Source organism: Gadus morhua, chromosome 5, assembly GCF_902167405.1.
Source record: "Gadus morhua chromosome 5, gadMor3.0, whole genome shotgun sequence".
NCBI lineage: Eukaryota > Metazoa > Chordata > Actinopteri > Gadiformes > Gadidae > Gadus > Gadus morhua.
Genome location: NC_044052.1, coordinates 22944992 through 22958500, shown reverse-complemented (window position 1 = coordinate 22958500; position 13509 = coordinate 22944992). Strand labels below are relative to the sequence as shown.

The following is a 13509-nucleotide window of genomic DNA, read 5'->3' as shown; positions in this document are numbered from 1 at the left end:
GCAGCGATTCTATTTGCATCGCGACACTTTTGCCCGGCACTGGCGAGCGCGTTCACGTGGATTTCAGGTGGATTTGCAGCACGCCACTTTTGCTCGAGTTGAAACTTTGCCGCGACATTCGCGTGATGACAGCCAATCAGCGTTCAACAGCGTGGCCACTGAGTGACGTGTGTAACGTAACAGCCAATCAGCGTTCAACAGCGTGGCCACTGAGTGACGTGTGTAACGTAACAGCCAATCAGTTTTCAACCTGCCAACCGTTCCCTGCAGTGCAGTCCGGGGGGAACCGCAGCATGGAGGAGAAAGTGATTGTTGCCGTTTGCGACTCCCCGAGCTCTATATAGAATAGTATATAATATATTATAATTGTATTGTATATATAATATCACGGCCAAAAGCTCTGTGCGCCTCCGGATGGCCGTAGCGCGGGGAGCGCTACGGGAGGGTTTAGCGGGTTTGTTTACCTACGTTGCTATGGTTACCAGTCTTGTGTGTCCCAACGGTTTATTAGGTATCTAAATCGCTGTCTAATCATACTTCATTCACTGCCTTTTCCGTGGTCATTACAATATTATGAATAGACTGCGTGGAGAAAGTTAATGCTGTTACTGTAGTCGATAAAGTCTACAAATTCAACCCCCGACTGGTTGAAGGATTTCGGGTGGCTAGTTTATGATGCCAAGTCTGTACATTTTGTAAGGAAGCCCCATCGGCAATGGCAGGCTCCTCTCTGTTCATAACGGGGAACCCTAATCTGATACGCGATGCTGTGGTGAAACACATCGAGTCCACTAGGCATTCTCGCTTTCCCGATTTCTATATAAATCGAACCCAGTCCCAGCCCAATAACCCTGGTACGGTGGAAGCCGAAATTGGTGCTGTTTTGTGTAGCCTAAATGTCATCTCCCTATTTATTAGTCTTAATTTTGCTTTAGTAAATTGGTGCTGTTGGTGTGTGCAATTTCTGCAGGCTGATAAATGTTCTAAACAAAAACCTATTGTGCTCCTACATTTTTTAACTTGGGGGCACGAGTGCTCCTGAAAAAAAGTGAAAAATCCTCCATTAAGTTTAAAGTAAAAGATGTCGGTCATTCTAATCACAGTCCCTAACATATTGTGTTATGTGTGTGCAGGCTGAATGGCTGTCGTCTGTCAGAGAGATGCTGTGAAGCTCTGGCCTCAGTTCTCAGCTCCAACTCCTGTAGTCTGAGAGAGCTGGACGTGAGTTCCAACGATCTGCAGGATTCAGGAGTGAAGCTGCTCTCTGCTGGACTGGGGAGTCCACACTGTACACTGGAAACTCTCAGGTCAGTTTTACTCAATGGTCAAACAGTTACACCACAAGTTCCACATCAGAGGACGGTTATATAACTCATCTTATAACTCAGTACCTGTGATGACCACATCCGTGATTTTGTATCATTGGAGATTTAACACCATTTGATTAGGTGGATATTGTAATACATCCATATGCCTGCAACCTATCAATTATAAAAATGAGCTCAGAATATAATTATATTGCCCCCCCACTGTCCCCCGTATACGGGACGGTGATAGTTTAGTGCAGGGGGTCTTTGGAGGGTGTTACCCCTAGTTGGACACCTCAGACCCCCTGAAAGCCTCAACAGAAACATTTTAGAGGGTCTCTGGAAAGATATTAAAAAAACGTGTTTTAAAGCTTAATATATCCAGTGGGGGTGTGCACGGGTACACGTGTACATGTGTAACTGGTTAGTAAATCATAAGAATAACGACTGTCTTTAAACTCGCAGATAAAATTGCTGCATTTAAAGCCAAGCTTGATTAGTGGGGATAACGAGTGGACAGGGGAGTATTCGATATGTTCCAAACATTAGTGGGGATTTTGGGAGAGACTGAGGCAGGGCCCATTCTCTCGCAGCTGGTGCGCGATCACCTTGTTCGCTTTCAAATGAATTCGAACCTCACTTCCCATCCTCCAAAGTTCCAAGGCGAACAAATGAGTGGATCCGCAACCTATTTGTCAATGTCCCGAACCACTTGTCGTGCAGCAGGAAGATCAATTGATCGAAACAGCAAATGATGGTGGTCTTAAAAGTGTGTTTGAGCAAACCTCTCTGGCGGGTTTTTGGATCAAAACCAAAGCGGATTATCCCGAGATATCCATAAAAGCGCTGATAACGTTGCTTCCATTTCCCACCACGTACCTATGCAAGACCGGGTTTTCCGCAATGACTGCAACTAAAACAAAATTCTGCAATCGATTAGACATTACAAACACTGTCTTCCATCACCCCCAGATGGAACCTTCTTGTTGCAGGGAAACAAGCACAGGGCTCCCACTGATTAAAATGAAATGTACCCTATTCTGTGGCCTCACAAACGCGCCAAACTGACATATTGTGCATGTTTACACTTGATAGATGTTACTTCAAGTTTAGTTCAATATATTATTATATATTATTAGTTAATTTTTCACTTGTTCAAATTCACGTTCTTTTTTAAGAGTTTGTTACCTTCACTGTTCATTGTGCACTGTTCAACACTAGATGAAAATATCAACAAATTGGTACCCCTGCGTAACATAACACAACCCCCCCCCCCTCTGTGCGCAATCTGTTTTCGTGGGGCCCAAGTTGCCCTGGCCACGGTATCCTTGGTTCCCGGGCCATTCATTCATTCGTTCACGGGGCACGGCGGGAGTCGCGGGAGTGCCGTGGTCCCGGTCTAGGATGACGGGAGACGAGGCCTCTCTCTCTCTCTCTCTCTCTCTCTCTCTCTCTCTCTCTCTGTCTCTGTCTCTGTCTCTGTCCCTCTAGTCTCTCTCTCTCGTCGCTCTGGAATTTTAATTGGGTTTATTGCAGTGATGGACAGTGCCGTTAGCCAATCAGAAGTGAGACATTTGCATGTCATGACTATTTTAATATTTCTTTCACCAAAACCGACTCAGAGGGCATTCATTGCTACTAGTGACCACCGCAAAATCAATGAAAAACGATGCATTAATAGCTTTAAGCAATATAACACGAGTGTGAGTGGGGTTGTTAGTTTATTAAAAATAAATGATAGGGGGGGGGGCCCAGAGGATCAGGGTAAGGTCAGGTTTGCTCAAAAAAGATTGAGAACCACTGGTCTATAGCATATAACCGCGTTGTCTGATTACAGTTTAATTCATTTTTCCCAATTTACCAGCTCTCGTTTTGAAGAATAATCACCGCACCATTCGTTTCAATGGGAATAGCGACGGTCTATACTTTCAACATAAAGTGTACATATTTATAATTTGAAATCCGTCCCAGCCTTTATACCACCGATACTATAGGGTCTATACTAGCATATAACCGCGTTTTCTTATACAGTTTAATGTAACAGTAAGCTGAAAACATCCTAATTAACACCGCAACTGCAAATGAACCACGTGGAGATAACCACGGCAACCGGTCAAACAAAAGTTATTTTTTGCGATCATTCTGCTCGCACATCGATAAACAAATAATCCCCCTATAGCGCGACTGCGGTCCATTAATTAATAAAGAAACGGTTAACCGTGTACACGAAAAAGTAGGGGTCGTGTAAACGTTTACATTTTTTTGTAACCCCCTAATATCCAGTACTCATTATCTTAATTGCTAATTCTTTATCCACAAATATGGTCCCTACAATGGACCAGGAAGTGCTTCATAAAAGGACCTTCTACGTCATCAAGGCAACGCCACCTGTGTTTGGAGTAGGACTTTCACTAAGTGGTTGGCAGACTGGAAAAACACAGGATTTTACACGTGTGTGTGTGTGTGTGTGTGTGTGTGTGTGTGTGTGTGTGTGTGTGTGTGTGTGTGTGTGTGTGTGTGTGTGTGTGTGTGTGTGTAGCTTGTCTGGCTGCCTGGTCACACAGGAAGGCTGTGCTTCACTGGCCTCAGCTCTGAGCTCCAACCCCTCCCATCTGAGAAAGCTGGACCTGAGCTACAATCACCCAGGAGACTCTGGAGCTGCGCTGCTCTCTGCTGGACTGGAGGATCCACGCTGGAGACTGGACACTCTCAGGCATGGAGAGGACAGCTCACCACTCAGGGACAAAGTCTCCTACTAGGATTCATGCTGCTAGATGAAGTGGTTTGAAGAGGCAGCTGTCACTCATGTTGTGTAGAACGTGATGAGACGGCAGATGATGAAGGTGAATGTTTCAACATGCTGCTCTCACTTTGTTTCCCCCCCAGTGTGGAGCACGGTGGAGTGTGGAGGCTGAAACCAGCTCTTAAGAAGTGTAAGTGTCTGTTTGATTCATCACATCACACACTCACTATTGAGACGGGAAGTCCATCCACACAGCAGGAAGTGAGGTCACATCCTACTGGGAATGAAGATGATGGCTGACCTCATGTATCTTCCGTATATTAATACTGTCGACCATCACAGTTAAACCTACTTGTATAAAACCCAGCAGGTATTACATTGTTACATTGAGGGGGGGGCAACCGGGCTGAGGGGGAGGACTAGGGGGGGGGGGGGGGGGGGGGGGTGACAGGGCTGAGGGGGAGGGGGGGAGGGGGGCAACCGGGCTGAGGGGGAGGACTGGGGGGGGGGGGTGACAGGGCTGAGGGGGGGGGGGGGTGACCGGGCTGAGGGGGGAGGGGGAGGGGGGATAAAGGGGCTGAGGGAGAGGGGGAGGGGGGGTGACCGGGCTGAGGGGCCGGTGAGGGGGAGGGGGGGCTGTGGGGAGGAGGGGGGGTGAAGGGGCTGAGGGGGGAGGGGTGTGACCGGGCTGAGGGGGGTTGGTGAGGGGGAGGGGATGAGGGGGGGGGGGGGGGTGGTGAGGGGGAGGGGCTGAGGGGGGGGGGGGTTGGTGAGGGGGAGGGGCTGGGGGGGGGGGGGGGGGGTTGGTGAGGGGGAGGGGCTGAGGGGGAGAGGGATGAGGGGGGGGGGGGGGGCTGAAGAAGAAGAGAGAGCGATCACATAAAGAGTCTGAAAGAGAATAAAAAGAAGAAGAGCAGCCTGGATCCAAGGAGAGATGTTTGTTGTTGATCTGTTCATAATATTGTTGTTGTTTTCATAACGTTGTTGTTGAGGTGTGTGTATCTATGAATGTGTACATATGTATATGCATGTATGTGTTCATATCTATGTATATGTACATAGAGCGCAGGAGAACAGCACTAGTGATGATGATGAGGATGAAGAGCGGTTCAGCAGCTCATCATGTCTGGTTCTCCCTCAGATGCCTGTGACCTCACACTGGACCCCAACACGGCCCACAGACGACTCTCTCTGTCTGAGGACAACAGGAAGGTGACGCAGGTTAGAGAGGACCAGTCGTATCCGGATCACCCAGACAGATTTGACTCCCGGCGCCAGGTGTTGGGTAGAGAGGCTCTGACTGGCCGCTGTTACTGGGAGGTAGAATGGAAGGGATGGGTTGGTATAGGAGTGACATACAGAGGAATCACAAGGAGAGAAGGGGGTGATGACAGCAGGCTTGGAGGGAACAACAAGTCCTGGGCTCTTTATTGTTATGATGGTCGTTACTATGCCCGGTACAACGGTATAAAGACAGTCCTCCCTCTCCCCCCCGCTGGCTCCACCAGAGTAGGAGTGTATCTGGACCGGCCTGCTGGCTCTCTGTCCTTCTACAGAGTGTCCCCAGGTGGAGGAGGGTCCTCAGACACACTGACACACATCCACACCTTCTGGTCCTCCTTCACCCAGGAGGACCTCCTCCCGGGGGTGGGGGTATTGGTGGGCAGCGTCTCTGTGATCCCTCAGCGGTAGAGGGGGGGGGGGGGGGCCCGGCGTCGGTTGTAGAAAAAAAAAAAACGGGTGCGGAGGAGGACACACACACACACACACACACACACACACACACACACACACACACACACACACACACACACACACACACACACAGCACTGATGATTCAGTGTCTGTGTTTACACACAATTACATTCTCTCTCTCTCTCTCTTCTGGAAAGTATAGCATGATCAACCATGAAAATACTTTTAAGATCTCCCATAGTTAGATAAGAACGTTTATTATTTGTAATGTATATAAAATACCTATTGATGGTTCATCTTTGTATATTTTCAGACTTCACCAGTTTTGGTCTTAAGGGATCTTATATCATAATTGTTGTCATAATCCTGATTTACAACCTGATTTAAAGCAGATTTTATGTTTTATTCTTAATAACCAAGTGGTCTATGGGATAATGTTGCATGTTGTAAATTACTTTAGGCTGAATCTTGATTTTTTTGGGTTCTGTTTGGAACCAAGTGGCTGCAGAACATGTTCAGTTATTAAAGATACGTGCTCACCTGTTGATGATTTGTAAAGTCTGCTGCTTCTATTGTTTTAGTCCTTGTGTTTATTGTATTCATGTAAGGGACTATTTTTCTGTCTCATTTGTTAGTGAAGCATAATTGCAATAAACAACTCAGTGGATCCAACTGAATGTTCTCGTGTGTTCAGCCGATGATTTCTTGTTTTATTAGTGATTAATGATTCCATCAGTGCCTTAAGAATAATATATCAATCACAAATTAAAAATAGAGCAACAAATGTTTTTCTGATATTATTCTGGGACCTCCTCCCTGGGTTTTGGTTGGGGGGGGGGAGGGGGGGGGGGGGGGGCTCTGTGTCGGTTGTAGAAAGAAACCACAGACAGACGACCGGACTCTCTGTCTCTGTCTCTTTCTCTCTGTCTCTGTCTCTCTCCCTCCCCCCTCCCCCCCCCTCCCCCCCTCTCCCCCCCCCCCCCCCCCCCTCCAGAGTGTCCGCGGGTGTCTCTGCTCCAGAGGACCCCCTCCTCCCCAGTGGTGTGCCATGCTACAGGCTTCTACCCTGACAGGGTGGTGGTGTTCTGGAGGAGAGACGGCCAGGAGCTCCATGAGCAGGTGGACCCCGGGGAGGTCCTCCCCAACCACGACGGGACCTTCCAGGTCAGCGTGGACCTGGACCTCACGGTCGTCCCACAGGAGGACTGGGGGAGGTACGAGTGTGTGGTCCAGCTGAAAGGCATCGAGGACATCCCCACCCCCCTGGACCCCGCCCTCATCAGGACCAACTGGGGGAAGACTGGTGGTGGAGGGGATGGAGGTGGTGGATTGTGGGTAAATTAGTTACATGAATAGGGCTAGGCTCAGATCAGTCCCTGAGTGACCCTGAGCTCCCGAACACATTTTAGAGGAATAGTTACACTGACGTTGTGTAGCATCACGTGACCGTAGACATGGGGTTCAATGATGGACGGTTGGACAGGGGAGGGTCTGTAATAACATCTATTATTACACACCTGATTTTATTTTCTTGATTTACCTTCAAGGCAAGAGTCACCTCCTTGTTTTCATCCTCGTTGGTGTCGCTGTTGCTGCTGTTGTTGTTGCTGCTGCTGTTGTTGGAGTCTTTGTGTACCAGAAGAGGAACGGTGAGTGGATCAAACTCTCCAGGAGGACAAACACCTGATCTCCACCTGCTCTTACTTCCTGTCCCCTTCCTAGAATCTGATTGGTTGTCTTCATACACTGGAGGTCTGGTGGTAGAAACCTCTCCACCTCTGAATGATGAACCTTCTCCAATGTCCACAGAGATGTTGTGGCATTAAGAATATGAAAGTATAATAACATGAGGATATTCACCACTGATGACACTAATCATTTCTCTTGATCCTTAGATTCAGACAAGCGTCACAAACCAGTTGGTGAGTAAAATATGTTTTATTGCAGTTCTGCTCTTATGATTAATGCTACTACCAATACAGAGACCTTGGTGACTTGTCAAGCTCATTGGACTATACAGCTCTGTAGATCTGGAAACATCTAGATACATCTATCTCACTGGACTATACAGCTCTATAGATCTAGATACATCTAGCTCAGTGGACTATGCAGCTCTATAGATCTAGATCCATCTAGCTCACTGGACTATACAGCTCTATAGTTCTAGATCCATCTAGCTCACTGGACTATACAGCTCTATATATCTAGAACCGTCCAGCTCACTGGACTATACAGCTCTATAGATCTAGATACATCTAGCTCACCGGACCATACAGCTCTATAGATCTAGATACATCTAGCTCACTGGACTATACAGCTCTATAGATCTAGATCCATCTAGCTCACTGGACTATACAGCTCTGTAGATCTAGATCCATCTATCTCACTGGACTATACAGCTCTATAGATCTAGATACATCTAGCTCATGACCTCACCTCCTCCCATTCTGCTACATCCCAGGTTCTTCTGACAGCTGCTCTGGGAACACTGAGGGGCAGAATCCGGCTCCTGAGGCCCAACCTCTGACCACAGTCAGTACTTTACCACTTTACAATACTTATTCAAGGCAAGGCAAGGCAACTTTATTTATATAGCACTTTTCATACACAAGGCAGACTCAAAGTGCTTCACATGTAAACATTGTCATACAATAAAATAAAATAATAGATAAGTAAAAGAAAAACATATGCAAAGAAATGGTTAAAATAGAAAAAGGCATTTTAGTATTAAAATAGAAAATAAAGGCAAAGTTAAAAAAGCTTTTTAGAAAGTGCAATGTATTTAAGATTTTAGCAGAAAGCTATAGCAAACATAAAAGTCTTCAGTCTTGTTTTAAAGGTGCTCAGAGTTGGGGCAAGTCTTAAATCCTCTGGGAGTTTATTCCAGCTATTTGTTGCATAGTAACTAAATCCTGCTTTCCCATGTTTTGTGTTTACTCTGGGGATAATTAACAGATTAGTCTCAGAGGATCTTAGTGGTCTAGAAGGCTGATGTAGTGGAAGCATATCAGTTAAATATTTTGGGCCTAAACCATGTGGGGATTTATAGGTTAGCAACATGATATGTTGCTAACCTCCACCTCAAGCTGGTGTGTAGTGAGCGTTCTGGCACCGATTGGCTGCAGTGCATCACCCAAGTGGGTGCTACATATTGGTGGTGGTTAGTGAGGTCCCCCCTTCACTTTAGGCGTCTTTGAGTGTTATTAATTATTATTATTCTTCATGTTTAACCTCTGTTTTCCTTTTATTCCTAGTCTGTTTTACATAGTTTTGAATGACGACTATATGCTCTGTAAGGTGACCTTGGGTGTCTTGAAAGGCGCCTCTAAATTAAATGTATTATTATTTATTATTATTATGATTTTAAAATCAATTCTCTGACCTACAGGAAGCCAATGTAACGATTTCAAAATTGGTGTAATATGATCAAATTTTTTGGTCTTTGTTAGAACTCTAGCAGCAGCATTCTGAACAAGCTGAATCTTCCTCAGAGTTTGTTTTGGAAGACCTGTGAGGAGACCATTGCAGTAATCAAGCTTACTAGTGATAAAGGCATGTACAAGTTTTTGTAAGTCTTCGGTGGACATGAGCCCTCTAAGTCTTGCTACATTTTTAAGGTGATAATATGCCGATTTTGTAACTGATTTGATGTGACTGTCAAAATGTAAATCTGAATCCATGATAACCCCTAGATTTCTGGCTTTGATTGAGGTTTTCAGGGACAGAGAGTGAAGGTGTTGGGTTACTTTAAGCCTTTCCGTTTTAGAACCAAATACAATTATCTCTGTTTTGTCCTCATTTAGTCGAAGGAAATTTCGGCACATCCATTCCTTCACTTGCTCAATGCACTGGCACAGCAGATCTATGGGCCGATAGTCATTTGGTGGTAGCGATACATAGATTTGCGTGTCATCAGCATAGCAATGATGGTCAATATTGTTATTTTGCATGATTTGCCCTAGTGGGAGCATGTAGATGTTGAATAAAGAGGGTCCTAAGATCGAACCTTGTGGGACTCCACATGTCACGTTGGTTGATTCTGATACAAAGTCGCCAATGGAAACAAAGTAGTTCCTATTTTGTAGGTAGGACCTGAACCAATTTAAGACAGTGCCTGAAAGCCCCACCCAGTTTTCTAACCTTTCCAGAAGTAATGTATGGTCTACAGTGTCGAATGCAGCACTGAGGTCAAGTAGCATTAGTATTGAGGTTTTGCCAGAGTCTGTGTTAAGACGGATGTCGTTTACAACTTTATTAAGGGCGGTCTCAGTGCTGTGCAGGGGTCGAAATCCTGATTGGAAGGTGTCATAGCAACCAGTTGATGCCAGGAAGTGATTTAGTTGCTGGAGGACAACTTTCTCAATGATTTTACTTATGAAGGGTAGATTTGATATTGGTCTGTAGTTGTTAATAATAGAGGCATCTAGGCTCCGCTTTTTTAAAAGGGGTTTAATAACTGCAGTTTTCAAAGCTTTTGGGAACTTGCCTGACTGGAGAGAGTTGTTAACTATCTGCAATATGTCTACTGCTAGGCAGTCGAAAACATTCTTAAAGAGGTTGGTAGGTATAGTATCAAGGCAACAGGTGGATGACTTTAGTTGTGTCACAGTTTCCACAAGATTTTGAGAGTCTATAACATTAAAGCATGCCATCCTTGCCACGTAATTTTTGCCTGAACAGGGTGGTAGTCCAACATTTTTGTTTGACGTGGAGATATTGATGGCGCGTCTGATACCTTCAATTTTATCAATATAAAAAGCTGCAAACTCATTGCATATCTGCGTGGAATGGAGATCAGGTGGAATTTCTGTTGGGGGGTTGGTCAGTCTGTCAACAGTTGCAAATAGGGTTTTTGCATTATTAGTGTTGGTTTTAATGATATTGGAGAAAAATGTTTCTCTAGCATTTTTTAAGTTTAAATTGTAGGCACGGAGGCTCTCTTTAGAGATATCGTGGTGAATATGAAGTTTTGTTTTACGCCAGATGCGTTCAACCTTCCTGCATTCCTTTTTCTGTGCTGTTACAGAAGCAGCTTTTCTCCAGGGTGCCTTTTGCTTTCCAGAAATCGTTTTAACCTTATAAGGTGCAATGACATCTATGACTTTCAAAATTTTCAAATTAAAGTTTTCTACAAGATCATCAGCAGAACATGGGTTTAGAGGTGGTAGCAAGGAGATGGCCTTTTTAAAAAGTACATTAGAATCTTCATTGATATACCGTTTTTTGACAGTGTTTGATTTTGTCTGTATGTCGGGAATAAAAGATATGTTAAAGAAAACACAAAAGTGGTCAGACAAGGAAGGATCAGTCACAGAGAGATCAGAAACATTGTAGAGAAAGGTCAGTCACAGGCCGTGACTGCCCTCTAGTGGAGGAGATGAGAGCAGAGGAAGACGGGGCAGGATGGGCCTACAACTGGTGTACAGTATTATGTATAAATGTTACCGTTTGAGATAATGCTTTATAATCTACGAGTCATATGTTAAAAGTTAGATATTATCAGCAACCTACTTCATCACAGTAATAGTAATACTTTAACAATAATCCATCTCAGTGATATATTAACATTCATTTGTTAACAGTACTTCATCACAGTAATAGATTAACATTCATTTGTTAACAGTACTTCATCACAGTAATAGATTAACAGTCATATTTTAAAGATACAAGATTTATTTTACAATGACCTACAGTGTGTATACATCCTGTAACATTAGACTTCAGCAGTAATTGATAAATGTTCAGTCTTGTAAACCGACATCCAGCCCGCGTCGCCTCGTCTGAACCCACGCGGAGGAAAGAGTCACTTTCTCTTTCAGATGACCACGGGATTTATTTGATATCAGTACTAATGACTTAGAAAAAATAAACAAACTCCATTCATAGACTATTGGTCGAGAGTCGCCTTGGCCAGAGCCGTAATGATATGCGAATTTGAAGCATTCATGAGTGACAACAATACCACAAAATAAGATCTCATAAAGACGCCCCATTGTAACATGAGCAGCTATGACTCAGAGGAGATAACCCCTCCCACTTTATGGCTCAGAGGAGATAACCCCTCCCACTGTATGGCTCAGAGGAGATAACCCCTCCCACTTCATGGCTCAGAGGAGATAACCCCTCCCACTGTATGGCTCAGAGGAGATAACCCCTCCCACTGTATGGCTCAGAGGAGATAGCCCCTCCCACTGTATGGCTCAGAGGAGATAACCCCTCCTACTGTCACTCTGCATTCACAGGCCGTGACTGACCTCTAGTGGAGGAGATGAGAGCAGAGGAAGACGGGGCAGGATGGGCCTACAACTGGTGTACAGTATTATGTATAAATGTTGCTGTTTGAGATAATGCTTTGTAATCTACAGTTGGTTTATAGAGTAACTAATGTACTTTTACTGAAATTGACTGATGTTATTATGCAGTTTTTGCTGTTGCGGGTGGATAATTCTCTATGTAATCTACCGTTGGTTTATAAAGTAACCAATGTACACTTACAAATACATTACAGATGTATTAAGCAGCTGTTTTAGATGGAGAATGAGATTGCAACCAAACAATTAAATAAATAAAGAATTTTTGTACGGTGAACTTTGCGTTGAATTAATAGTTGTTTTATTTTCCCACTAACAGTTAACGTTAAAACATAAAGACGCAGGCGTATCGCCTCCAAATGTATGCTGGGTAATAATGTGTTAATCCCATAGCTGCCCACAGAGTCGATGCGTCCTCATCAATCACTTGTCAACAGAGCAGAATTCGGCCAACAACCCTGAGCAGATTATTATAGAGACACAGGGACTGTCAAGTCTGAAACAGGATTAAAATAGTTCACATTCTATGGATAAAATAACATTCTTATTGCTACATTTATTTAAAAAAAAGTCATTATGAATCTTTAATAATATGTGTGAAAGCAGAGCTGGAGACTTGAGGCTTGACATGACCTGTGAGACTGGACTCTGACTCCCTGCTGTGAGACTGGACTCTGACTCCCTGCTGTGAGACTGGACTCTGACTCCCTGCTGTGAGACTGGACTCAGACTCCCTGCTGTGAGACTGGACTCTGACTCCCTGCTGTGAGACTGGACTCAGACTCGACTCTGACTCCCTGCTGTGAGACTGGACTCTGACTCCCTGCTGTGAGAATGGACTCAGACTCCCTGCTGTGAGACTGGACTCTGACTCCCTGCTGTGAGACTGGACTCTGACTCCCTGCTGTGAGACTGGACTCAGACTCCCTGCGGTGAGACTGGACTCTGACTCCCTGCTGTGAGACTGGACTCTGACTCCCTGCTGGGAGACTGTTCTGGACTTGACCTACTTGAGACTTGACTGCTTGGACTCGGGTCTCTCTCTCTGGAGACAGAAAGTAAAGATGTGGTCACGTTCCATAAGGGCTGTTTTAAACGATCAGTGTATCATATCATCACTGACATCGTTAGTCTGTTGCAAAAAAACAATGCTTCCAAATATGTCCCTTCATTAAAGTGGTCTGCCAGGCCAGATAACGGGAATGACTCCATGTGCCACGCTAAGGTAGACCTAGTGTTGATGACCAAACATCGGAATAATAAGAAATATGAGAGAACCAAGTACAGACACGAAGGGAAACAACAAGAAAATAAATCATTGACTGAAAAGTGATTGTGTGTGTGTGTGTGTGTGTGTGTGTGTGTGTGTGTGTGTGTGTGTGTGTGTGTGTGTGTGTGTGTGTGTGTGTGTGTGTGTGTGTGTGTGTGTGTGTGTGTGTGTGTGTGTGTGTG

The 13509-nt window shown here is 44.9% G+C and overlaps 1 protein-coding gene and 2 long non-coding RNA genes across 3 annotated transcripts in view; all 3 read left to right on the top strand.

The window, feature by feature from the left end:
* The window catches only part of LOC115544457 (uncharacterized), a 993561-nt gene that overhangs the window by 626962 nt on the left and 353090 nt on the right, over window positions 1-13509 (top strand). The gene's annotated exons all lie outside the window — the stretch shown is intronic.
* LOC115544510 (uncharacterized) overlaps window positions 1-13509 on the top strand; it is an 84456-nt gene that overhangs the window by 43876 nt on the left and 27071 nt on the right. The window lies entirely within an intron of this gene.
* LOC115544495 (uncharacterized) lies at window positions 7103-12334 on the top strand. The gene is made up of 4 exons (XR_003976870.1): window positions 7103-7395; window positions 7642-7668; window positions 8208-8278; window positions 11989-12334. It is a non-coding gene; the product is annotated as an uncharacterized LOC115544495 (long non-coding RNA).